The sequence below is a fragment of the Heteronotia binoei genome, chromosome 14 (assembly GCF_032191835.1).
Source record: "Heteronotia binoei isolate CCM8104 ecotype False Entrance Well chromosome 14, APGP_CSIRO_Hbin_v1, whole genome shotgun sequence".
NCBI classification, from domain to species: domain Eukaryota; kingdom Metazoa; phylum Chordata; class Lepidosauria; order Squamata; family Gekkonidae; genus Heteronotia; species Heteronotia binoei.
In genome coordinates this window covers 53,414,218-53,438,842 of record NC_083236.1, presented here as the reverse complement: position 1 = coordinate 53,438,842, position 24,625 = coordinate 53,414,218, and positions in this window count along the sequence as shown.

The window sequence follows — 24,625 nt, the reverse complement described above, 5'->3', positions numbered from 1 at the left end:
CACTCTCTCATTTACTGCCTTGGCTCCTCCCACTCTAATGGGCAGGGATCCTCTGCAAACTGCAATCCTCTTATGTTTCTTATAAGCAAGGCTTTTTTTGTAGCAGAAACTCCTTTGCATATTAGGCTACACGCCCGCCCTCCGATGTAGCCAATCCTCCAAAAGCTTACAGTAGGCCCTGTACTTATAAGGATGCATCAACATCTCTAAAATTGCAACAGTTCCTACAAAAGAAAGAAAGAAAGAAGCCCACAGTGGTGGATTTATATAACCCACTTGCCAAGAGTCTGAGACCCAACAGGCTCTTTGAAATGGCTTCCACTTATCCAGATGGCTGTTTATGAACGAGCCCTAACTCAAGCATAGATCCCTCAGTTGGAATTTCATAATATCCAGAACCTAGCCTACAGAACCCAAGGAAGGAAATAAATCAAGTTGTACAGCCTCTTGGAACAAGAAGCGTAATCTTGGTGACTTGAAGTAAAGAACATATCTCTTGATATTAGGAGAAGGAGGAAAAGCCGCTCAGAGTGTAAGGAATGTTACAGATGGTGCAAGGCTGACTTTGACATATAATCCAGCACAGCATAAAACTAAATGAGATCCATGGGACTTTGAAATTATACTTCCATATGGCCGCCGTTAGAGAGGGTGACACCAGAGACAGCTTTCAAGTTTGTCAAACACCGCTTCCAATAAAAGTTTGTCATCAAAGGGACCAAAGTAGATGGCTCTATGATCATCTTTTGAAAGGAGATGACCCAACTTTCACAGGAGCTCTGTTACAAATCCGCCCTAACAGTTGTTGTTCCGATCCAAGTCTCGCCTTTGAGTTTTCTAAATCAGTTTGCTAATGGCAGCAAGGGCGAATTTGATTGAAGGATGCTGGAATTGCCCCTTGCAGACAGCATAAAAGGAAGTACAGAAGGAGGAGAAGGAGGAAGAGACTCTTGTGGAATGTGTGCTGCTGGCTTTTGGCAAATAGAGTCTGACATCTGGATGAGGCGTACCTAGGAAGCCATTCCTCGCTGGCCTCCATCCAAGCACAATCTCTTCTGCAGTACAAAGCTGCTTTATGCGATGTGTCATCAGGAACCAGATGGCAACCACAAGCAAGATGGTCATCAAACAGAGGGTGTGGAATTTTTTGATAGTCCTGCCCACATTCATCACAGCAGTCATTTTCCCCACTGAGTGAGTTGGGGTTTTTTTTTTAAGGCTTTTAAAAGGCAGACATCTTTAAGGGGAAGTGAGCGGGAGAGATTTGGCAGGGGGCAGGGCTGATTTTGTAGCAGGAACTCCGTTGCGTGTTACACCATGCACCCCTGATGGAGCCAATCCTCCAAGAGCTTACAGGGTTCTTCTTACAGAGCCTACTGTAAGCTCTTGGAGGATTGGTTACAGCACAGGGGTGTGACCTAATATGCAAAGGAGCTCTTGCTACAAAATGAGCCCTGGCAGGGGGTATTTTATTTTGGATTTAATTAGGAATGTTTTAAAACTGTTAGTGTAAGCTGCCTTGACCTATGAGGAAAAGCAGAGTATAAATGTCCTAATAAATAAATGTGTTTGTTTCCTGGGAATTAAGACCCGGAGTGGAATTCTAGCAGGAGCTCCTTTGCATATTAGGTCACCCCGCCCCCGATGTAACCAGTCCTGCAAGAGCTTACAAAAAAGAGCCTTGTAAGCTTTTGGGAGATTGGCTACATCAGGAGGGTGTTGCCTAATATGCAAAGGAGCTCCTGCTAGTATTCCACCCCTGATTAAGATCCTCCTCATTGTCCTTATCAATCAAAGAAGATTGTATGGTGGGTGCTTGAGAAAGGGTCCAGGTAAATTAGCTAAAACTATGACTCCACTAGCTAAAATGTATAATGATATTAAAAAATAAATGCTGAAAATGTCAATATCATGAAGAGACATTTTATCATATAGAGTGGACTTGTAAGAATGCTAAAAGAATTAGATAGAAATACATTCAATCATGCAGAAGATTTTAAAGATTGATGTACAAATGAAACCAGAGGCTTTTTTTTGTTGGGAATAATGGATAAACAGCTCAAGAAGATGAATGGAACTTTGTTTTATGTGTATGACAACAGTAGCAAGATTGTGATACGCCCAGAGATGAAAAACTGCATTTATACTTATAATAGAGGAATGGCTGGTCAAAATGATGGAATTTGCAGAGATGGCCAAACTCACGTCTCTGATAAAAGATAAGACTTTACCTGATTTTATGCATACATGGAAACCCTTCATGGACTTCTTGCATGAAAAAGAAAAAAAAATAAATTGATGATTTGTGATTTTGAAGATTAAAAGGCAAAGAGAACAAGATTATACAGAAAGGTGATAACTTCCCCTTGATCTGATTCTGGACTAAGGTCATAATGAGCACGTCTTTTTTGTAGCAGGAACTCCTTTGCATATTAGGCCACACCCCTGATGTACCCAATCCTCCAAGACAGTAGGCCCTGTAAGAAGAGCCCTGTAAGCTCTTGGAGGATTGCTACTAGAGGGGTGTGACCTAATATGCAAAGGAGTTCCTGCTACAAAAAAAGGCTGATAATGAGTAAATGTATGGATTCCAGTAGTGGACAAAGTCAGATATTAATTCCTTCTTTCACAACAGTAGTTGGTTTTTTTTTCTTTTTTGTGTGCAGGTGTTTTTCAAGAAAGAAAGAAAGAAAGAAAGAAAGAAAGAAAGAAAGAAAGAAAGAAAGAAAGAAAGAAAGAAAGAAAGAAAGAAAGAAAGAAAGAAAGAAAGAAAGAAAGTTAGTTTTTTTTCCCAGCGGCAGCCCCACAATTATGAAATAACCTGCCAGGGAACTGTGCCTGGCCCCCTCACTTTCAGTTTTTAGGCAGCAGCTGAAAACAGTTTAATTTAGGTCTGCATTTGGTTTAATAGCAGTCCTGAGCAGTGATTTTAAATTTTGGTTTTTTAAATGTTTTTAAATATATCTTGTGTGTTTTAGCTATGCTTGTAGAGCTGCCTTGAGCTCTGTAAGAAAGAAAGTTGGCTAATAATGTTTTTAAAAAGTAAAAACATGAAAATAAAAAAAATCAGTAGTTGCTGTAGTGTAATAGTGCAATCACACTATAATGATATATATGGTAGTTAGATCCACTGGTTTCTCTGAATTCTCCAAATACTTTTTTTAAAAGTAAGGCTTTTTCATGTAGTATCTCTGCAATAAGGGAAGGCTGAGACTCATTCTCTGAGAGCAGAGAATTCAGAGAAACTCATCGACTGCAACAGTAGATCACTATAATGTTGCGCTATAGCATAATAGCAATTACTGTTATATAAAAAAATAAACCAAGAAGAGGAGGAGGAGGATGGATGGATTTATACATCACCTTTCTCTCAGAGCTGTTTACTATCTCCTTCCCTTCTTCTCCCCACAACAGACACCCCATGAGGTAGGTGAGAGAGTTTTTTGAGAACTGCTCTTGGAAGAACCCAAGGTCACATAGTTGCCTTCAAGAAGAGGACTGAGGGATCAAAACCAATTCTCCCAGATTAGAATCCATGCACTTAACCACTACATCAAACTGGCTTGGTGGTGCACCAAGAGATAAAAAACAGAGAGAATGGTGGATGATAAACTGCACCCTGAGCTGGGTTGCCATAGCAAGCCCAATTTCATTAGAACTTGGAAGCTAAGCAGGATCAGCCCTGGCTAGTACTTGGCCATCAAGGAAGTCCAGGGTCTCTGTGCAGAGGCAGGCAATTGTAAACCACCTCTGTTTGTCTCTTGCCTTCACAACCGTATGGGGTCCCCATACGCTGGCTGTGACTGGATGGCACAGCACACAGAATTCCCTTGTGAACACTTCACTGCCAGTGCAATGGCCTCTGAACCGGTAGCAGTGATGATAGGAGAACAGAGAATTGTTGCCATGTGGATGCCAACTGGCTTGATATTCCTTTCATATTTCCTGCAAGATCTGATAGTGTAGCAAGGGCCGCCTGGTGGGTTTGTAGGCAATGTGAGATTTGAACCACTGACTTCCCAAGCTCCTGCTCTTTCTAGCTCTCAAAAACGGACATCACTAAGAAAGCATTGCAAATTTGACCTCAGTAATTGCAATCAACTGTTTTTCCTGAGGCCCCGTCATGGATTGCATTGGCCATCCCTTTCTAAGGCAAGATTTGAGTGTGCTTCTCTGCCTTTGGATTACCTCAAACCTCTGCTTGTAAAACGATGACTAATTCTCCCCTAGCCTTATGCTGCTCTCACTCTCCTCTTCTCCGTGAGGCTTTCATTGGATTTCACACTATCTGCCCTGGGGCTGCAACTCGCTCTGTCTCTTTCGCACAGCAAACAAGATCTTCTAAAAACCGATTTCTGTTTGCCGTGTGAAAAAGCCGAAGCGAGTTGCAGCCCCGGGGCAGATAGTGTGAAATCCGACAAAAGCCCCATGGAGAAGAGGAGCAGGAGAGTGGCATAAGGCTAGTGGGGAATCGGTCCATATTTCAGAAGCAACATGTGCTCCTGTGGGCTTTAAAAATCCATCGACAAGGAAAAGAACATTGACTGCCACAATCAGCACAAACATTTCCTGTGATAAAAAGTAATTATTCTCTATCAACTGCGGAGTGTAACTTTAGACAGCTGAAGACTTTACAAACCATGCTCTTATAATTGAAACAGAAGGAAAGGAACCATCAGGATGATTAATATAAATCCCTACCGGGGGGACTTGAAAGGACTCGGCACAGGTTAAGGACAGGTTTTATACCAAGATCAATCACAATGTCACAAATGTTCAGCATTGCAGTTTGGAAGTACCAGATCTCTTTGATTGCTCATCAATCACCCCCTTTGCAAGACTTTTTAGCGGGTGCTTTAAAACTCTCTTCGTTTCTCTCAAGAGAAGGGCAGGTGGGTAGATGATGAAGTAAATGGTAGGTCCGCACTCACTAAGGCCATTTGTGGGACTGTGGGTGCTGGCGGTTATGTCAAGTGTTCCAGTTTGGTGTAGTGGTTAAGTGTGCAGACTCTTATCTGGGAGAACCGGGTTTGATTCCCCACTCCTCCACTTGCAGCTGTTGGAATGGCCTTGGGTTAGCCGTAGCTCTCATGGGAGTTGTCCTTGAAAAGGCAGCTTCTGGGAGAGCTCTCTCAACCCCATCCCACCTACCTCACAGGATGTCAGAAATGTCTCATTGAAGTTATTAATGTCTTATATTTACTAACCCTATGCCTGAATGAAATATTGTACCACTAATACCTGTACCCTGCAAGAAAAGGAGGAGGGGTGGGAACGGAGGTGCCAGGGCCCTGGAGGCTAGCACTGCCTTTGAAGTGCAAAAGCGCCAAGTGCGCCTCTCTGGCACCTCCCGAGCAAAGCAAGGACATCACCAGGGGGGAGAGACCGGCAGTCCCCGTCAACTGATAAGCTGGCGTGTGAAGGAGTTACGTGCAGGGCCAAAATGTATTTTATTATGGGAATTAGTTTAAAGCCCAGTCCTTTGAACTGTATGCATAAATGCTGAGATGTGAAGCCACTCGTTATCCGTTTCAATGCTTCTTAGTAGAGAGTAACATTGCTGTAATCAATAAATGAAACTTAGTTTTGAAACAAAGACAAGTTTGATTATTTTGAAACTTCAATGAACCCTTTGCTGACACAGGGTGTCTGTTGTGTGTGTGTGGGGGGGGGAATGTAACAGAGATTGTAAACCTCTCTGAGACTCTCTGATTCAGGCAGGGTATAAATCCAATATCATCTTCATCATCATCATCATCATCATCATCATCATCATTCCTAATATAAAAGTACCCACCCTGCCCTATAGACAGAGCTATGTTTCTCATACAAGATTCCCCAAGGAGAGTTTGAAATTATCATATGACATTTAGGGAAGGGGCTGGGGCTCAGTGGTGGAGCCTCTGCTTGGCATGCAGAAGGTTCCAGGTTCGATCCGCGCCATCTCCAGATAAAGGATCTGGCAGTGGGTAATATCAAAGACCTTTCTCTATCTGAGACTCTGGAGAACTGCTGCCAGTCTGAGTAAACAATAATGACTTGAATAAACCAAGAATATGATTCAGTATAAAAAAGCTTCATGGGTGTTCATGTATGTATGCAAATATCTAGGAAGCAGGTAATGCTGCCCTTATGGTTATGTTCCCCCATTTCTGTAATGTATAAATATACAGCACACAAGTTTCCCTCTTTTTTTTTCCTGCAGAAAACATTCTGCAGTCAAGACAATGAGAATCAGCAGAGATGGGTGACACAAGGAAACAGACAAAAGAATGATGAACAGTCACAGCGTGCAAGCAGGTGTTCTCATTACACTTATTTAAGATAAGGAAGAAGGGGATTTCTTCCTTGATGAGGGACAAAAGACTTCCAATTCTAAAACAAGCAATCTGATTTAGTATGGAAAGATTGCTGATATGCTAAATTTCTGACCTCCTTCCAGTATTGTACAAGCAGGTGTCTCTTTCATGTGTTGGTTGTTATTCAGTCACACAGTCGAGTCTGATTCTTTGCGACCCTGTGGACCAAGTCAGGCCCTCCTCTCTTCCACCATCCTCCGACATCTGCTCAAATTTGTGTTGGTTACATCAGTAACGCTGCCCAGCCATCTCATCTTTTGCCATCCCCTTCTTCTTTTGCCTTCCATCTTTCCCAGCATCAGGATCTTCTCCAGTGAGTGCTCCCTTCTCATTTGGCTTCAGCATCTGACCTTCCAGGGAACTGTCAGGATTGATTTCCCTTAGGACTGACTAATTTGATCTTCTTGCAGTCCAAGGGACTCTCAAAAGTCTTCTTCAGCACCACAGATAACATGTATTAGTACTCCAGACTATATATACACATGATGTTCAACATTTCTCCTATACATATTGCCTGAGGAGGAGGAGATCTTGAAAATCTTGTTAGTGTCTAAGGTGCTAACGGACTCAAATCCAGCTATCCTTCTTAGCCTGGAGAGGAGGCAGCTGAGAGATGATATGATCACCATCTTCAAGTACTTGAAGGGCTGTCATATAGAGGATGGTGTGGAATTGTTTTCTGTGGCCCCGGAGGGTAGGACCAGGACCAATGGGTTGAAATTAAATCAAAAGAGTTTCCGGCTCAACATTAGGAAGAACTTCCTGACTGTCAGAGCGGTTCCTCAGCGGAACAGGCTTCCTCGGGAGATGGTGGGCTCTCCTTCCTTGGAGGTTTTTAAACAGAGGCTGGATGGCCATCTGACAGCAATGCAGATCCTATGAATTTAGGGGGAGGTATTTGTGGGTTTCCTGCATTGTGCAGGGGGTTGGATTAGATGACCCTGGAGGTCCCTTCCAACTCTATGATTCTATGATTCTAAAGTATAGCATCCAGAACAGGACACAATAATCCAGATAAGTTGATGATTAATGCAGAACAGAGTGGCAATACAGTAGACTCCCATCATTCATGGGAGATTCGTTCCCAGAATCACAATGAATGATGAAATCCACAGACATTGAGAGGTCTTCTGCTTCCTGGTAGCAAAACAACCAAGTGTCCTGCAAAACATAGTCATGTAATGATTATGACCTGGGGTGGAATTCTAGAAGGAGCTCTTTTGCATATTAGGCCACACCTCCCTGATGTAGCCCATCCTCCAAGAGTTTACAAAAAAGAGCCCCGTAAGCTCTTGGAGGATTGGCTACATCAGGGAGGTCCTGCTAGAATTCCACCCCTGATTATGGCAATGACACGATGGGCTTAAACACAAGCTGGAGACTGTCATGAGGTGGAACCATGGACTGCAGCTAAATGAAATGATGAGTTACAAGTCCACAAATGGTGAGAGTCTAGTGGAATCTCATAGCTTCTTTCAAAGCCATACAATCTAACGGCCATCACTATATCTTGGCGGTAATAAATTCCATGTTCTTCCAGGTGCAATACATTCCTTCTTTTTCCCTACTGAGTGAGGCCGATCAGTCATGCTGGTTACGGTCAAGTTCTGAACGCCATTCAAAACAAACCTGAAAGAAAGACGGACAGAAAATATGCCAGCTGCAATTTCTTAATTTGTAGCATCTGCATTTGCAACTGGCTTCACTTGTTTGCAGTCACCTGAGAATAGAAAGCTTCTACACTCTGTTAGGACAGTTGCATATTAAAAGCAGGCCAACAGTCCTAGGAGAGAGAAGTAGGAGAGAAGACATCTAACTTTTAAATACATAACCGGTCGTATCTCAAGAGAGCTTGGGAATGTTTTCACTTTAACAGCCTTTTTCCGACTTCACAGTAACAAGAAACTGCAATTGTCAAAGGATTAATCATTCTATTCCAGTGTTAGGGAGTTCCACTTTTTTTTTTTCCAGAACCACAATTGCTATTTAGCTAATTAATTGGCTGGAGTTTTCCAAACAAAAGGAGCCCTGACAATCTCGACTGCAGCTTGCAAATGTGCCCCAAAACAAACTGCTAGCAAATATCTAGCAACAACTTTTTCTATCCCTTAAAGGCATCATTCAGCCCGCTAGAGCAGCATGGAAGAAAGACATAATGGGAATGCACCGACAGCCTGAAGAGTAAGGAAGATAAAGCAGTTACTTAATCTCAGTGGAAACCATAATTTTTTTTTGCAAATTCATCAGAAATTTGTCTCTGCGCTGTCGTTTCATGTCCATTAGATAGCACAAATTCTGGATCTGATATGCTATCGGAAGGAGTGTCTTGCTCTCGACTCAGATAAACACATTAACGATAACCTTTTTCATCAGTCAGGTGATAATGTATAAATATAGCGTGCGTATCTCCTTACCCATAAATTCAAAACAGTGACTACAGCAGCCACTCGACATCTAGAAACTATAAATAGCAGTTCATTCACTTTCCAGAGGTTGTCTCGATGTTAGATTTTTGCCAAGGTAAAAGATGACTACAGGTACACAAACAATCTGTGAAAGGGTTATGAAAGCGGATGGTAGCAGATCAGCAGTCAATCTGGGAGGGCAGGAAAAAAAGGTCGGATTCACATAACATGAGTCAGAGACTATACATTTTATTTATTATATATCTCTGTGTTATGTACCATCAAGCTGCTTGTGACTTATGGTGACACTATGAATCAAAGACCATCTATCATTAACTAACAGCCTTGCTTGAGTCTTGAAAACTGAAAACCATAGCTTCCTCTGCTAGGTTAATCCATCTCATATTTATTGTATTTACATCTTGCTTTCCCAACAATCTTCTCCCAAAGCGATGCACATCAATACTGAGATGAGCTTGGTCTTCAAGTCAAAAGACAAGGGACTCAAGTGGAGCTGCAGAATGTCTCCATGGTCTTGACCCCCATGCATAATTTTATAAACGTCTGATGTATCAATTGTCTCTTCTCTAAACTGGCAAGTCCCAGAGTCGGGACTTTTCAGTTTAGAGACAAGACAACTGAAGGAGGACATAACAGACATTTATAAAATCCTGCATGGGGTTGAGAAATAGATGGAAACTTTTATTCCTTCCCATACTGGTAGAACCTGGAGGCATCTAATCAAGTTGATGGGCAATAAATTCAGAGTGGACAAAAGGGAGTAGTGCATCACTCACTGAGTCATTATTAATGCTATCCTAAGTGGAAGTTCCACCATTATAAACCCATTGTCCAGTGCCGGATTAAACCCTATGGAGGCCCCTAGCAGTTGAAATCTAGGAGGGCCCCTCTCAAAGTATCTCAGAGTCTGAGTGCCCACCCCACTGCCCATGGCCCCCACTGCAGCCTGTAGGCACATTCTTAAAAGCCCCTTTTCCCAAGTTGCAGGGGAGAGGCAGAGAGAGGCAAACTTGGCGACAAAGCCAACAGCTTGTGCACCAGGCAGATCGAGCAAAAAGCAGCTCAGTTGCTGGCTGCTTGTACAGACTGGGAGGGCTGCAAGCAGGGGGGAAACTGGGGGGGGGGGAGCCAGCCCCCAGAAGCATGGGGGCCCATAGGCCCATGCCTACTTGGCCTAATTGTTAATCCGGCTCTGCCATTGTCTCTGATGGAATTAGCAGGGTGTAACTTTTTTTTCACTCAGTCGCACCAGATTATTCTCCTTTCTACAGCTCCTGTTCCTCCTGACTTTTGTCTATGCATATCCCAAGATCCTCAGTATAGCATTTTTGCTGGGCAGCCCTCCTCCTCCCTTCTTCAAAAGCAGAAATTTGGTTGGGGCATCCCATAGTGTATAATTCTTATTTATGTATTTATATGACCTTGATGGCCCAGGCTAGCCTGAACTTGTCAGATCTTGGAAGTTAAGGAGAACTGACCCTGGCTAGTGTTTGGACGGGAAACCTCCAAGGAAGTCCAGGGTTGCGACGCGGAGGAAGGCAATGGCCAACCACCTCTGAATGTCTCTTGCCTGGAAAACCCTATGGGGTTAAGTCAGCTGTGATTTGATGGTGTTGATATACGTTGATATATTTTAAAAATGTATTTTATTGTATTTTGTTGTTGCTTGCATATTAAGCTGCCTTGAGTTCCTGTAAGGTAGAAAGGTATCTAATAAATGTTTTCAACGTGTAAGTAAGTAAATAATTAGAGAAATAAGTGCTGCTGTATTAGTGGGCAAATCGTGGTGAATACAGGGTAATTTTTATGGGCAGACTTCAGTGCAACTCAGGGGAGAAACATGAGAAAGACTTGTGCACAAGGAGAAGTGAAATCCATGCAGGAAGTTTGGGGGGGTGGAGAGTAAATTAACCAATGAGAAACCAGGAGGAGGAGAATTGGATTAATACCCTGCTCTTCACTCAGAGTCTCAGAGCAGCTTACAACGTCCTTCCTTTCTCTTCCCACAACAGACACCCTGTGAAGCAGGTTGGGCTGAGAGAGCTCTGAGAGCTGTGACTGACCCAAGCTGACTGCATGTGGACGAGTGGGGAATCAATCTGGTTCTCCAGATTAGAGTCCACCCTCTTAACCAGTGCACCAAACGAGAGCCAGTTTGGTGTAGTGGTTAAGTGCACGGGCTCTTATCTGGGAGAACCGGGTTTGATTCCTCACTCCTCCACTTGCAGCCGCTGGAATGGCCTTGGGTCAGCCATAGCTCTTGCAGAGCTGCCCTTGAAAGGGCAGATTCTTATGAGAGCTCTCTCAGCCCCACCTACCTCACAGGGTGTCTGTTGTGCGGGAAGAAGATAAAGGAGATTGCAAGCCGCTCTGAGACTCTGACTCAGAGAGAAGGGTGGGGTATAAATCTACGGTCTTCTTTTTCTCTCATCCCTGTTGGTTATATATCTCCAAAGATAGCTGTATCCTGCTTTAAATACCACACATTGAACAGTGTGAGTATACTTAAGAGACAGACCGATTTCATATTCACCCTCTGACACTCTCACATTTGTCTTCTCAGCATGGTGTCCTTCTGATTTCCCACTATCTGCCCCGGGGCTTCAGCAAAGGTCACTGTTTAAGTACAGCAAACAGAAACCGCTAAAAACCAGTTCCTGTTTGCTGTGCTTAAATGCTGATCTTTGATGAAGCCCTAGGGCAGATAGCGGGAAATCAGAAGGACGCCGTGCTGAGAAGACGAACCTGAGAGTGGCGTAAGGTGAGTGCGAAATCGGTCACAGTGTTAGGTGCCAAACGGAACACTGCCATGCTAGCCGCCTTGAGTCAATGGACTGCAACTCTGCTCAGGATCGCAACTCTGTTAAGGATTGCACTGTACATTTCCTGGGACCCATCACTGAGCAAAATGTTTGACCTGTGGCTATCTTTTGACTTTCAAAGTATGCAAGATGGGGCATTAATGCATGCAAATGTATCTCATCAACCTTAATGACAGCCATCCCTCTAAAGCCTCGTGCTCCATAAAAAGTATCCCCATGGACAGATGTACGGAAAGAAGTCTGCCTATTACCTAAAGATAGCGGTGAGTCATCCGCATTGTTCCTGAGCCTGTAAATCAGCTAATGAGTCATATAACCCTAAACCGTTCATGCTGTTAATGTATTCATTATCTTAGAAGTCCTGGGAATGGCCCTGGCTACAGAAAGGGCTCTCTTAGTCTGGAAGTCATTAACCTGAATGACATGCATATAATAATAATAATAATAATAATAATAATAATAATAATAATAAATTTTATTTGTACCCCGCCCTCCCCCGCCGAAGCAGGCTCAGGGCGGCTGAGCCATATCAAAAAGCCATTCGCCATCTCCTTCCAAAATCCCTGACCAAAATGTTTACTGAGAAGATGGGAAAGGTGGACGATCGCAACACTCGTGCCCAACTATCTTTTGCATCCTCTCTGGTTGGTTTCTGCTCTGATTTTTAGATATGTGTTCCAACATAAGAACATAAGAGAAGCCATGCTGGATCAGGCCAATGGCCCATCCAGTCAACACTCTGTGTCACCCAGTGGCCAAAAAACCCAGGTGCCATCAGGAGGTTCATCAGTGGGGCCAGGACACTAGAAGCCCTCGCACTGTTGTCCCTCCCAAGCACCAAGTATACAGAGCATCACTTGCCCCAGATAGCGAGTTCCAACAATATGCCGTGGCTAATAGCCACTGATAGACCTCTGCTCCATCCAATTCCCTCTTGAAGCTGGCTATGCTGGTAGCTGCCACTACCTCCTGTGGCAGTGAATTCCATGTGTTAATCACCCTTTGGGTGAAGAAGTACTTCCTTTTATCCATTCTAACCCAAATGCTCAGCAATTTCATTGAGTGCCCACGAGTTCTCGTATTGTGAGAAAAGGAGAATAGTAGTTCTTTCTCTACCTTCTTTCCCATGCATAATCTTGTAAAACTGTATCATGTCACCCCCTCGGTTGACATTTCTTCAAGCTAAAGAGCCCCAAGAGTTTTAACCTTTCTTCATAGGGGAAGTATTCCAACCCTTTAATCATTCTAGTTGCCCTTTCCTGCAGTTTTCTCCAGTGCTATAATATCTTTTTTGAGGTGCGGTGACTAGAATTGTACACAGTACTCCAAATGAAACTGCACCATCGATTTATACAGGGGCATTATGATACTGGCTGAATTGTTTTGAATTCCCTTCCTAATAATTCCCAGCATAGTGTTGGCCTTTTTTATTGCAGTTGCACACTGTCTTGACATTTTCAGCTGATGTAACAGCTAATGGCAGAGAATGGTCTGCAGGAAGGTGAGAGAGGTCTGATGGTGCAACCCTGCAGTGCAATCCTAAGCAAAGGTACACCCTTCTAAGCCCATTGAAGTCAATGAGCTTTGCTGGATCCAACTATGCTTGGGACTGCACTGTGACCTCCTTGCAGGAAATAAGACAGTGCTCATGAGCAGAACTATGATGCATCGATTCACCCCGATTTGGGAGGTTTGTTTGTGCAGAGGGGTGTTTGCTTTTCTCTGCAACCTGAGAAAATGCTTGCATGAACTATTTATTCAATAAGCCCAGCTCAGATGTACACCTGCTCTCTGACTATGACACATTGTATTAAATAGGCTTATGGTTCAGTTAGGATTGTGTTCCAGGAAATGGAACAGATGTTGCTGAAACCCAGCCCTGCCAGCTGTAGAGATATTTATCACATCAGACAATGGGGTGGATCCAGCCATCCTCCAAATAACATTCCTCCAGTCTGAGGATCCTTCCTCCAATGTAAAGATCACTTGAGAGGGAGGAAGAGGAGGAGGAGGAGGAGGATGGATTTATACCCCACCCTTCACTACCTGAAGGAGTCTCAGAGTGCCTTACAATCTCCTTTCCCTTCCCCTCCCTACAACAGACACCCTGTGAGGCAGGTGGGGCTAAGAGAGCTCTTCCAAGAACTGCTCTTGAGGAAGCAGTACTTTCAAGAGCTGTGACTGATCCAAGGTCACTCAGCAGATGCATGTGGAGAAGTGGGGAATCAAACTCGGTTCTCCCAGACTGAAGTCCATTTACTTAACCAGTATACCAAACTGGGTCTTAGCAGCAGAAGTTGCATTTGGCTTCTCGTTTTGTGACATAATAAGAAACCACAACCAACCTAATGCCTTTATTATGACCTGTTATAAGGACACACAGGGGTGGAATTCTAGCAGGAGCTCCTTTGCATATTAAGCCACACACCCCTGATGTAGCCAATCCTCCAAGAGATAATAAAAAAGAGCCTTGTAAGCTCTTGGAGGACTGGCTACATCATGGGGTTGTGGCCTAATATGCAAAGGAGCTCCTGCTAGAATTCCACCCCTGAGGACACAAAACAGTGCACAAGCTTTCAAAGTCCCACAATTACATCCTGTTTTGCATCATTGTAGGCAGTCCTAATAAAAATGTTGTGTGGCCTGAGGGTTTTTTTTAGTTTTATTTTGGACCAAGACAAGTACAAACAGCTTACATTCTCACTTTGTTCATGGCTTACAGAAAAAGAGGACTCTCTCCCTCCCTCTCTTATACTGTGGAAGTCAACACAAGGGTTTTAATGTGAAGCTTTATGTCTCAACAGTCTTTATGAAGCAACACATGTTCAATAAATCTGCTGGTCTTTAAAATGCTGTAAGATTCTTTGTTATTTTTAGTGCAACAGGCAAACACATCTCCCCCACCGGAGCAGGCTGAAATCATTACCCTCATCCTCGATTCTCAAAGAGTTTTGACTGGTGGGCCCTCCTTGAAGGTTTTTAAACAGAGACTAGATGGCCATCTGACAGCAATGGTTCTGTGAATTAGGCAGATCATGAGAAGGAAGGAAGGAAGGAAGGAAGGAAGGAAGGAAGGAAGGAAGGAAGGAAGGAAGGAAGGAAGGAAGGAAGGGAGGGAGGGAGGGAGGATGGGAGGGAGGAAGGGAGGAAGGGAGAAAGGAAGGGAGGAAGGAAGGAAGGAAGGAAGGAAGGAAGGAAGGAAGGGAGGGAGGGAGGGAGGGAGGGAGGATGGGAGGGAGGAAGGGAGGAAGGAAGGAAGGAAGGAAGGGAAGGGAAGGGAAGGGAAGGGAAGGGAAGGGAAGGCAAGGGAAGGGAAGGGAAGGGAAGGGAAGGGAAGGAGGGAGGGAGGGAGGGAGGCATCAGCGCTTAGTTCTCATGGCTCCATCTTACACACCAAGGGAAATTCTGATTGCTGCTTTGGGGTCAGGCAGCAATTTTTTTTCTCCAGGCCAGTTTGGCAAGGATTCTGGAGGAGGGTTTTTTTTTTTTTGCCATCTTCTAGGCATGGAGAAAGGGTCACTTCTTGGGGATGTATGTGTGTTTGCGGGGAGGTATTTGTGACGTTCCTGCATTGTGCATGGGGTTGGACTAGATGACCTTGGAGGTACCTTCCAATTCTATGATTCTGTGATTCTGCATTTGTCTTGAAACAGACACATGCAGATTGGTCCAAATGAATCCTCTAACAGGCAACAGGTTCTCTTTAATTTGTTTTAAAAATAGTCATATGAATGGATCCTTATTTATGTTTTCCGGAGAGGCCTTTGAGGGGGCCACAGAAAATTCAGTACCATGGACAGCAAATCCATTCCATGCACACTGTAGTTTCTTAGCATGGTATTTATTAATACTGACAATAATATTTAATAGAGCCATGATTTTTTTTTTAAAAAAAACACCCCTTAATTCTTGAATGTAACATGTTGCAGATCGAAGAGGACAAAAGTTAAAAGCAATACAAAGCGGAAATAATAAAGGATGAATATGAAGATCTTCAAATCCTTTTTAAAGAATACTCAGGGCTGGCTCACCCACTAGGCAAACCAGGTAGTTGCCTAGGGCACTGGCAGGGTGGGGGTGCCGAATCTGGAGGTACCTCCCCCCTAGGCAAACGCCTACTTTGCCCGCCGTGCCTCCTCCTCCCTCCCTTCCCTACCCCAGGTCTATTTCAAAGCCCGGAAGGGCGATTGTGCACTGCTCCCAGGCTGTCTAAAGGCACCCCCCACGATCAGCTGATCAGTGGGTAAAACAATGCTGAGCATGCTCACTCAGTGCCTGGGTAGACCCACAGCAGCACCAATGAACCGCGTCCAGAAAGAGCGCTGCCGCCACTGACTTCTTTCCACTTCCTGGATGGGAAGGAAGTGGAGAGAAGTCAGTGCTGGTGGCACCCTTTCTGGACACAGTTCGTTGGTGCTGCTGCTGGTCTGTCCAGGCACTGAGTAAACACACTCAGCGTGGTTTTACCGGCTGATCAGCTGATTGACAGGGGGGCACCTTTAGACAGCCCAGGAGCCGCACGCAATCGTCATTCTGGGCTTTGAAATAGACCTGGGGTGGGGAAGGGAGGGAGGAGGAGGTGCTGTGGAGGGGGGCAGCAGGCCAGCAGTCTGCCTAGGGTGCCATACACCCTTGGGCCGGTGCTAAGAACCGCTGGGCAATAGAGACACCACTTTCAGGGTGAAATTGGAGAGAACAGCCTTTTTCTTCAAAAACATGAATATTTATCCAAAACATCATCATCTGCAAATGGAAACAAATTAGATTATTATAAGCTGTACAGCAGGGAAACAAGCAAAATTCTGTTATAGGGCAATACATGCTAACGTCATGACAGCTGTGATCTTTCACATGTTGACCAATAATGAAGTCAGTCTGTCCTTTCTACAAGTCAAGGGTGATCAAATTTGTTTAACGTGAGAGCCACGTAGAATAAACGTCACATGTCGGGTGTCTTTGCTGCACCAAAGATTAGGGAGATGTCACTATCCCCATAAAGAAAAATCAAAGAGAACGTGAAAAGAACTTCCTCTTTTGAAAGAGAACTACAGAATAAGAGGAGTCAATGGCTATATCTTTTAAAAGTGAATTCCACTCCCCATGAAAACAACAAACCCTACATCCAGCATTTGCCTATTATAGGGCAACGTTAAGAAATCACTCCAATCAACTGAAATCAGTGCTTGGAGTGGAATATTCTCTGCATAGGACTGCACTGTTAGAATGACAGTATTGTCTCCAGAATGTGTCAATCTTCTCTTTGATTCCACCAGTCAACAAAATCCCATCTCCCTTTGCTAGCAGCCAGATTCTTCCACTGTCGACCAATCAGGGTCTTCGTACGACTCCTGAAATCCAGCGCTCACTCATGTCTGTAAAATCTACACTCTGTTTGGTTTCCCTGTTCCCATCTCAGCAGTTTGTCCAATAATATCAAACAACCAGCCTCTCAACACAGCAGTAACCCGAAGCAAGACTCCATCAGCGGTGGGGAGCCAACCCAAACTGTCCTTTTAGTACATAAAGCACCACAGAGGCTATTAACAAACACTGAAGAATGTGTGAGCCTGGCTGGAATGTTGAGGAGAGTAACCAGAGAAACACAAATAAGCACCAGTGGTGTTTCTATAGCAACAAGGAGACGAGGGGGAGTTGTCATGGCAGGTGATAGCAGAAGAGTGGAGAAGAAAACCCTCTTCTCTGTGTCCCATTTGAGGAGCTGGTACCTTCCCCTCAGTACCTACATCTGACAAAATGAGGAAGGCTTCTCTGGTTGACTTGCTTCTAACTTCTAACCATGAATGTTGTATACCTGCTGGAGTCAGACCAGACCCCAACTGAATGCCTTAAGCTTTGAGCATAACCTTCAGTCCAAAGATCCACTAGAAATAATCATCCATGCCTGCCCCTTCAGAGACCTTGGGGAATAATAGAATCATAGAGTTGGAAGGGACCTCCAGGGTTATCTAGTCCAACTCCGGGGTCATCTAGTCCAGGAGTTTTAAATTCCTAACTCAAACTGGCCCACTCCTCCACTTGCAGCTGCTGGAATGGCCTTGGGTCAGCCATAGCTCTCACAGAATTGTCCTTGAAAGGACAGCTTCTGGGAGAGCTCTTTCAGCCCCACCTACCTCACAGGGTGTCTGCTGTGGGGGAGGAAGGTCAAGGAGATTGTGAGCTGCTCTGTACCAAATACACGCACTTCTAAGTATATATACACTCTACACAGCTTTTAGCTGGCTAGGTGCTTTTGAAAATAAACACTGTTATTAGAAATAAATCTTACACAAGCTGCAACCACAGCCCAGCATTCCCCTCCACTTAGCAATTGCTGTTCATTTCAGTGGGAACTTCCTGAAACAGAAGGACGTAGAACAGTGATCGGTGAGTTGAGCTACACAGGTTTATACAGATACATAAATAAACAGAATGGAAACAGAGAGACAATTAAAGTACCAAGATAAATCATAGACTCTTCAAAGAGCCAGGAAGAATGAGCAGGGGGGAGGAGGGAGAAAATTCTGCTATGATCTGACTGCTGATCTTTGATCTCAGAATTTCTAGCTAGGCGGGAAGTAATTATCCGAAGTCAGAATCAAATTTCGTTTTTTCATCCAGAGGTGGCAGTGCCAGCCGATGTGATGGGAATCTCTAATGAGAAGTCCGCAGGTTAAAGGAGGCATTATCTTGGGGGAGGACCTTCCCCTCGGGGAAATCCAATCAGCAGCAAGACGGTTTGTGCCAATGTGAGTGCGTTCATGAGACCCACAGAGAGAAAATGCAATGTCCCAGCTTCTGGTGCAAAACCCACAGAAACTGACGCCTGTGTAATAGGAGCATGCGAGTCTTTGAAAAATGAAATGGAACCTCAGAAGGTGAGAGAAATTGAATGTTAAATTCCCCTCTTAGACGATCCCCATCACAAAAAAAGAAAATTACTGCAGTGGTAGTGATCTGCAGGATAGGGGAAAAGACTGGTATAAACCACTACAAAGGGACTATCCACAAAGTAAAGGTTTCCACTTTGGCTCAGAGGTAGAACATTTGCTTTTCATGTAGAAAGTCCCTCTCTAATTAAAAGGACCAGGCAGTAGGTGATGTGAAAGACCTCTGCCTGAGACCCACAGAGGTCTGCTGCCAGTCAGAGTAGAAAATATCAATCGTAAAGGACCAAGGGGCAGTACAAGGTACAATGTTTGTGTTACAAAATAGGAGTCAAGTAGCACCTTTAATACCACCAAACTTGGTCATAAAGGTGATACTTGACTCCTGCTTTGTTCTACTGCTTCAGGCCAACACGGCCGCCCACCTGGATTTGTGTCACATACCCAGGGGAATCCCCAGATTATCAGGGGGGAAATATGACATTTTGAAAGGAGGAAAGCCTACCAGAAACATGCCCCAAGTGATACAAAAGCCTGAGAGTCAATTAAGAGCGACCGAGAGGTGATATGATCACCATCGTACGTGAAGGGCTGCCACATAGAGGATGGTGAGGAGATGTTTTCTGTTGCCCCAGAAGGTTGGACCAGAATCAATGGGTTGAAATTTAGTTATGCCAATAAAGGGTTTTGGAATTGGGATTGGGTTGAAATTTAATCAAAAGAGTTTTTGACTAAACATTAGGAATGATTTCCTGACAGAGTGGTTCCTCAGTGGAACAGGTTTCCTCAGGAAGTGGTGGACTCCTTCTTGTGGAGGTTTTCAAACAAAGGCTAGATGGCCAACTGACAGCAATGCAGATCATGAGAAGGCGGGACAGGAAGGGTTGCATCAATGCATAGTTCTCATAGCCCTTTCTTACATGCCCAGGGAAATGCTGCAGGCAGTAATTTTTCTCCAGGCCAGTTTGGCGTAGGGTTGCCAAGTCCCTCCACTGCTGCGGTGGGGACTTGTTCCTTGCACACCTGGAAGTGATGCCATCATGCTGGGGGACATTGTGCCAGGGATGCTCTAGGACTTGCAATGATTTCTAGACCGTCACACCATAAACGCTGTAAGATTCACTCTAGCATCCATGGTAAAACTTTATGGTTCCATATTGTCCCTGGGCATGTAAGAAAAGGCTATGAAAACTATGCATTGACGCAACCCCTTTTGCCCCTCCTCATGACCTGCCTAAGTTCATACGATCAGCATTGCTGTCAGATGGCCATCTAGCCTCTGTTTAAAAACGATGGTACCATAGAGCTTTAGCACAAGTCCTAGAGCATCCCTTGTGCGATGCCCCCAGCATGATGTCACTTCCAAGTGACATTGTCATGCCTGGGACGGTGCACACCGATAGGACTCTTTGGGGGCAGGGATCCCCTCAGTGGCCTGCTCCCCTACCAGTGAGTTGGGGCCCTCCAGGGCAGGGGGGTCCTCCACCCCCAGCAGGAGTTTGGCAGTTCTAGTTTGGCTAGGGATGCTGGAGGTTTTTGCCATCTTCTGGGCATGGAACAGGGGTCGTTGGGATGGAGGGGAGGTATTTGTGAATTTCCTGCATTGTGCAATGAGTTGGACTAGGTGAACTTGGAGGTCCCTTCCAGGGCTTTTTTTGTAGCAGGAACTCCTTTGCATATTAGGCCACACTCCCCTGATGTAGCCAATCCTCCAAGAGCTTACAGGGCTCTTAGTACAGGGGGCTGCATCAGGGGTGTGTGGACTAATATGCAAAGGAGTTCCTGCTACAAAAATAAGCCCTGGTCCCTCCCAACCCTATGATTCTATGATAAAGGGGAGAAAAGAAGGAGAAATTATCTGATTCATAACTCTGCTTATGTCATGGGTTTCCAATGTATGATACCTACCAACACCAGGACCGGATCCACATGTTGTTTGAGGGGGGGGCAAAATTAAGAAATGGCGCCCCCTTATGGGCCCATTCTATTAGCCTTATGGGCCAATAGAAGAGAATGGACTCCATACCCAATTTGACGCCGCCCCCCCCTCCACTGGCGCCCTGGGCAAGCACCCCCATCTGCTCCCCCCAGTTCCGGCCCTGACCAACACCTTTCCTGGTGCCCATGAAAGTGTTTGAAAGTGTGTGGGGTCATGTAGAGCGTTTCCCCTGGAAATCTTCTGGTTGACCATTGGAGACTTGATTAGCTGTGCCAATTTTTTAAAATGTTGCTTTGGCAACAGCTGCTAACACAGCTCAAGGATCTTCGCTGTGCAAATAAAGCCATTCTGTGGCTGGCCCTGCCTTTAGCAGCAGCCATTTTGTGGCAGCCATTTTGTGGCAGTGCCCACCGCACTGTGTTGGAATTCTAAAGTTGCACACAGGCTTACAAAGGCCGGGGCCCCCTGGTTTATATCACTGTAGAGACAAAGACTTGGAGGCTGGGCTTTCCCAACTATTCCCCCTCCTACAATTCCTTACGAGACCTCCTATCTTGTACAGACATATTGTGAATTTGACCGTTCAAATATCAGTGGAAAGCATTAGAAAGTGAGGACATCATGAGATGTTATGCTACACACAGGAGCTGAAATAGAGTCCTCTAAAGCGAAGAAGGAGCATAACTCCTGCAGGCATCAGCCACAAAGCCCACTGGGAGACCAACGCGGGCTGAAGTATCCATTCTGAGCACACTTCAGGAATTGGATGCATTGAAATGGTGCCTCCGATGAGTCGTGCAGCTACGCTCTACTTGATGCGCTGACATGCGCTGCTTTCCACCAACTCCCAGCCCTTCAAAGCAGGGACAGTTTTCTATCCAAAAATATTGGGGTTCTGCTATAAGGAAACCAACATTTCTAACCATGGCCAAAGTCAAGGTAGCACACCAGCTGTATTGCTAGCTGCATATGTTAATGCTGAATAATTCATAAGAAGAGTCCTTGGATGCCTGATCCAGCCCCCATTCTCCTAAAAATACTAAGCATCCCCTTACTGTTGTTTCAGAGGCCTTTCCCCCCCCCCCCCCAGCCTTCTGTGGCTTGTTAGATCATCATGACAGCTTCCTAACAAAATATCAGGTTTGTTAAGGAGAGGTTTCGAAACTGTGACTGTTCCCTTCACAAAATGACTGCTAAATGCATTTTCATCTCCCTAACCCAGAAACACAGGAATATACTTTGTGGAGATAAATAGCTTATGATTCCAACCCCCCCCCCCCCAAAAAATGTATCACTTATGTCAGAATAAGGATCATTTGAGTTTCTGAAAACATATGAATGAAAAACGTGTTTGCTTCTCTTCTAAGGTACGAGGTTGGAATTCTTGCTTACAGAAGATGAAGCATGGGGAAAGGTGGAGGGACACAACGCATTTTACAGGCGTTCTAAGTGGACAGGACAAATATATGGATGGGGGGAGGATTCTTGAAGCAAGTTCAGCGCCTGACCGAGGTGAGTTCAGAAGGCTAGTAAAGAAAGGGTTAAAATGAAGCTCCACTGAGAGGAAGATCCAGGGCTTTTTTGTAGCAGGAACTCCTTTGCATATTAGGCTACACAAGGGGTGTCAAACATGCGGCCCGTGTGGCAGATCAGGCCCCTGGAGGGCTGCTATGAGGCCCACAAGCAACTCACTGTTGTCTGCTTCCAGTTTGGTGTAGTGGTTAAGTGTGCGGACTCTTATCTGGGAGAACCGGGTTTGATTCCCCACTCCTCCACTTGCACCTGCTAGCATGGCCTTGGGTCAGCCATAGCTCTGGCAGAGGTTGTCCTTGAAAGGGCAGCTGCTGTGAGAGCCCTCTCCAGCCCCACCCACCTCACAGGGTGTTTGTTGTGGGGGAGGAAGGTAAAGGAGTTTGTGAGCCGCTCTGAGACTCTTCGGAGTGGAGGGCGGGATATAAATCCAATATCTTCATCTTCTTCATCATCTTCTCTCTCTCTCTCTCGCTTCCTTCTGCATCACAGCTTGCTTTGCCAGGCTTGCTCAATCAAGCTACAGAGCAAAGCCTCTATCTTCTCCATTGGCTGACCAGCACGTGAAGAAAGTTATGTACAAAAGCTTGCAATGCCCACCCATTTCATATTTTCCTCTGGGCTTTAAGCTCAAAGAATTGACCATAAGATTTCTGTAATGAATGTCAATAAATCAAAAGTAGGTATGTAACTTACAGATACACACTTGAACAGCATACTCAAGATTGCTTCAGCACAGACATTGTCTCCAGATTTTGATGCAATAATTCAGACCAAGAGGTGTCAGTTATAAGAGACTGTTAAATAAACAAAACATTGCAAAAGTGCTAATCTTTTAAGCATGCTTTAAGATTTTATAAAATCTTTGTGTTTGCCTGTGTCCTTTATAAAGTTTATATCTCTGCCACCTGGCATTACATTTTATGACACACATGGCCCAGCCTGACAAGGTCTCATTTATGTCAGCTCTGGCCCTCATCACAAATGAATTTGACACCCCTGGACTACACCCCTCTGATGTAGCCAATCCTCCAAGAGCTTACAGGGCTCTTAACACAGGACCTACTGTAAGCTACAGGAGGATTGGCTACATCAGAGGGATGTGGTCTAATATGCAAAGGAGTTCCTGATACAAAAAAAGGCCTGGGGAGATCCATCATTTAAGTGTGGCAGCCTAGAAAGCATCTGCAAATACCCACAAAACACAGTCATGGTATTTATTTAATGTTATTTACAATCCAACTTTCTCACTGAGCTTCAAGACGGATTACGAAACACGTCAGTGCAGCCAATGCAACGAGGAGACCTCTAGTAAACAATGTGATGAGACTTGGACTGCAGAAATCTCAAACTAGGCATAAGGATTACACCTGACATGTTAAACAAAGCAAGAAATGGTATTATGTAAGAAGAAATACAGTGCAGTGAGAGCAAGATGAAAACATGCAGTAACTGATAATAGATATTAGTCGCTTAGGCTGCAGTCCTGTTCCCTTTATTGGAACATTCTCCTGAATCATTCTGTTATAATGCAGCCCTATTTCCCTTGTTTTATTGATTCATTTATTTATTGCATTTTTGCCACCCTTCCTGAAACTGGGCTCAGAGACATTCACAATAGATTATAATTTACAATCGCAAGATAATTCAAAATAATAAAACAGTTAAAGAAATTACAGTTCCTAAAAAAACCAAGATGGTGTCAGATTGTAGAGATGATGCGATTGCTCAGTAGAGTGAAAGCAGCAGAGTGAAAGGAGGAGGAGGAGGAGGAGAGGAGGAGGAGGAGAGGAGGAGGAGGCAGAGGAGAAGGAGAGTGGATTTATACCCCACCCTTCACTCAGAGTATTAGAGTGGTTTACAGTCTCCTTTCCCTTCCTCTCCTCATAACAGACATTTCGTGAAGTAGGTGGGTCTGAGAGAGCTCTGACAGAAACTGCTCTTGAGAGGAACAGCTCTGAGACAACTTGTGACTGACATGAAGGAGTGGGGAAACAAGCCTGGTTCTTCCAGATCAGAGTCCATGCTCTTAACCACTACACCAAACTGGTTCTCTATGGCTAATATAAAGAAAACTGGCCAGAAATTGAGCACCCCGAAGTTTCCGGGTGGCTCTTGGAAAAGAGGCGGGCCATGGGTACCCAGGGAGCATCTGGAACGCTCATGCATCCTGTCTGCAGCTCTCTGGACGGTCTCTGGGTGCTTCCCGGCCTTCCAGACAGCCAGGGAGGCACCTTGGAGGCACCCCAGCAAAAAGCTCCTGGCAAGCCAAGGGCAGGACGGGAGTGGGACAGGGATGGGAGGCAGATGTGTGTGTGTGGATGCGCTTTTTTGGTCCATCGGGCAGCTTTAAAAGCCTGTCTGTTCTCAATCAATATAGTCCAATCTCAGACACTACGCAGGGTCAGTACTGGAATGGAAAACTATGAAGGAAGACTTTGCAGAGGAAGGGAATGGCAAACCATCTCTGCTTCTCACTTGCTTTGGAAGCCCTTTGCTGGGGTCACCATCCATAAATTGCAATGCACTTTAAAAAGGTAAAGGTAGTCCCCTGTGCAAGCACCAGTTATTTTCGACTCTGGGGTGATGTTGCTTTCACAACATTTTCACGGCAGACTTTTTATGGGGTGGTTTGCTATTGCCTTCCCCAGTCATCTACGCTTTC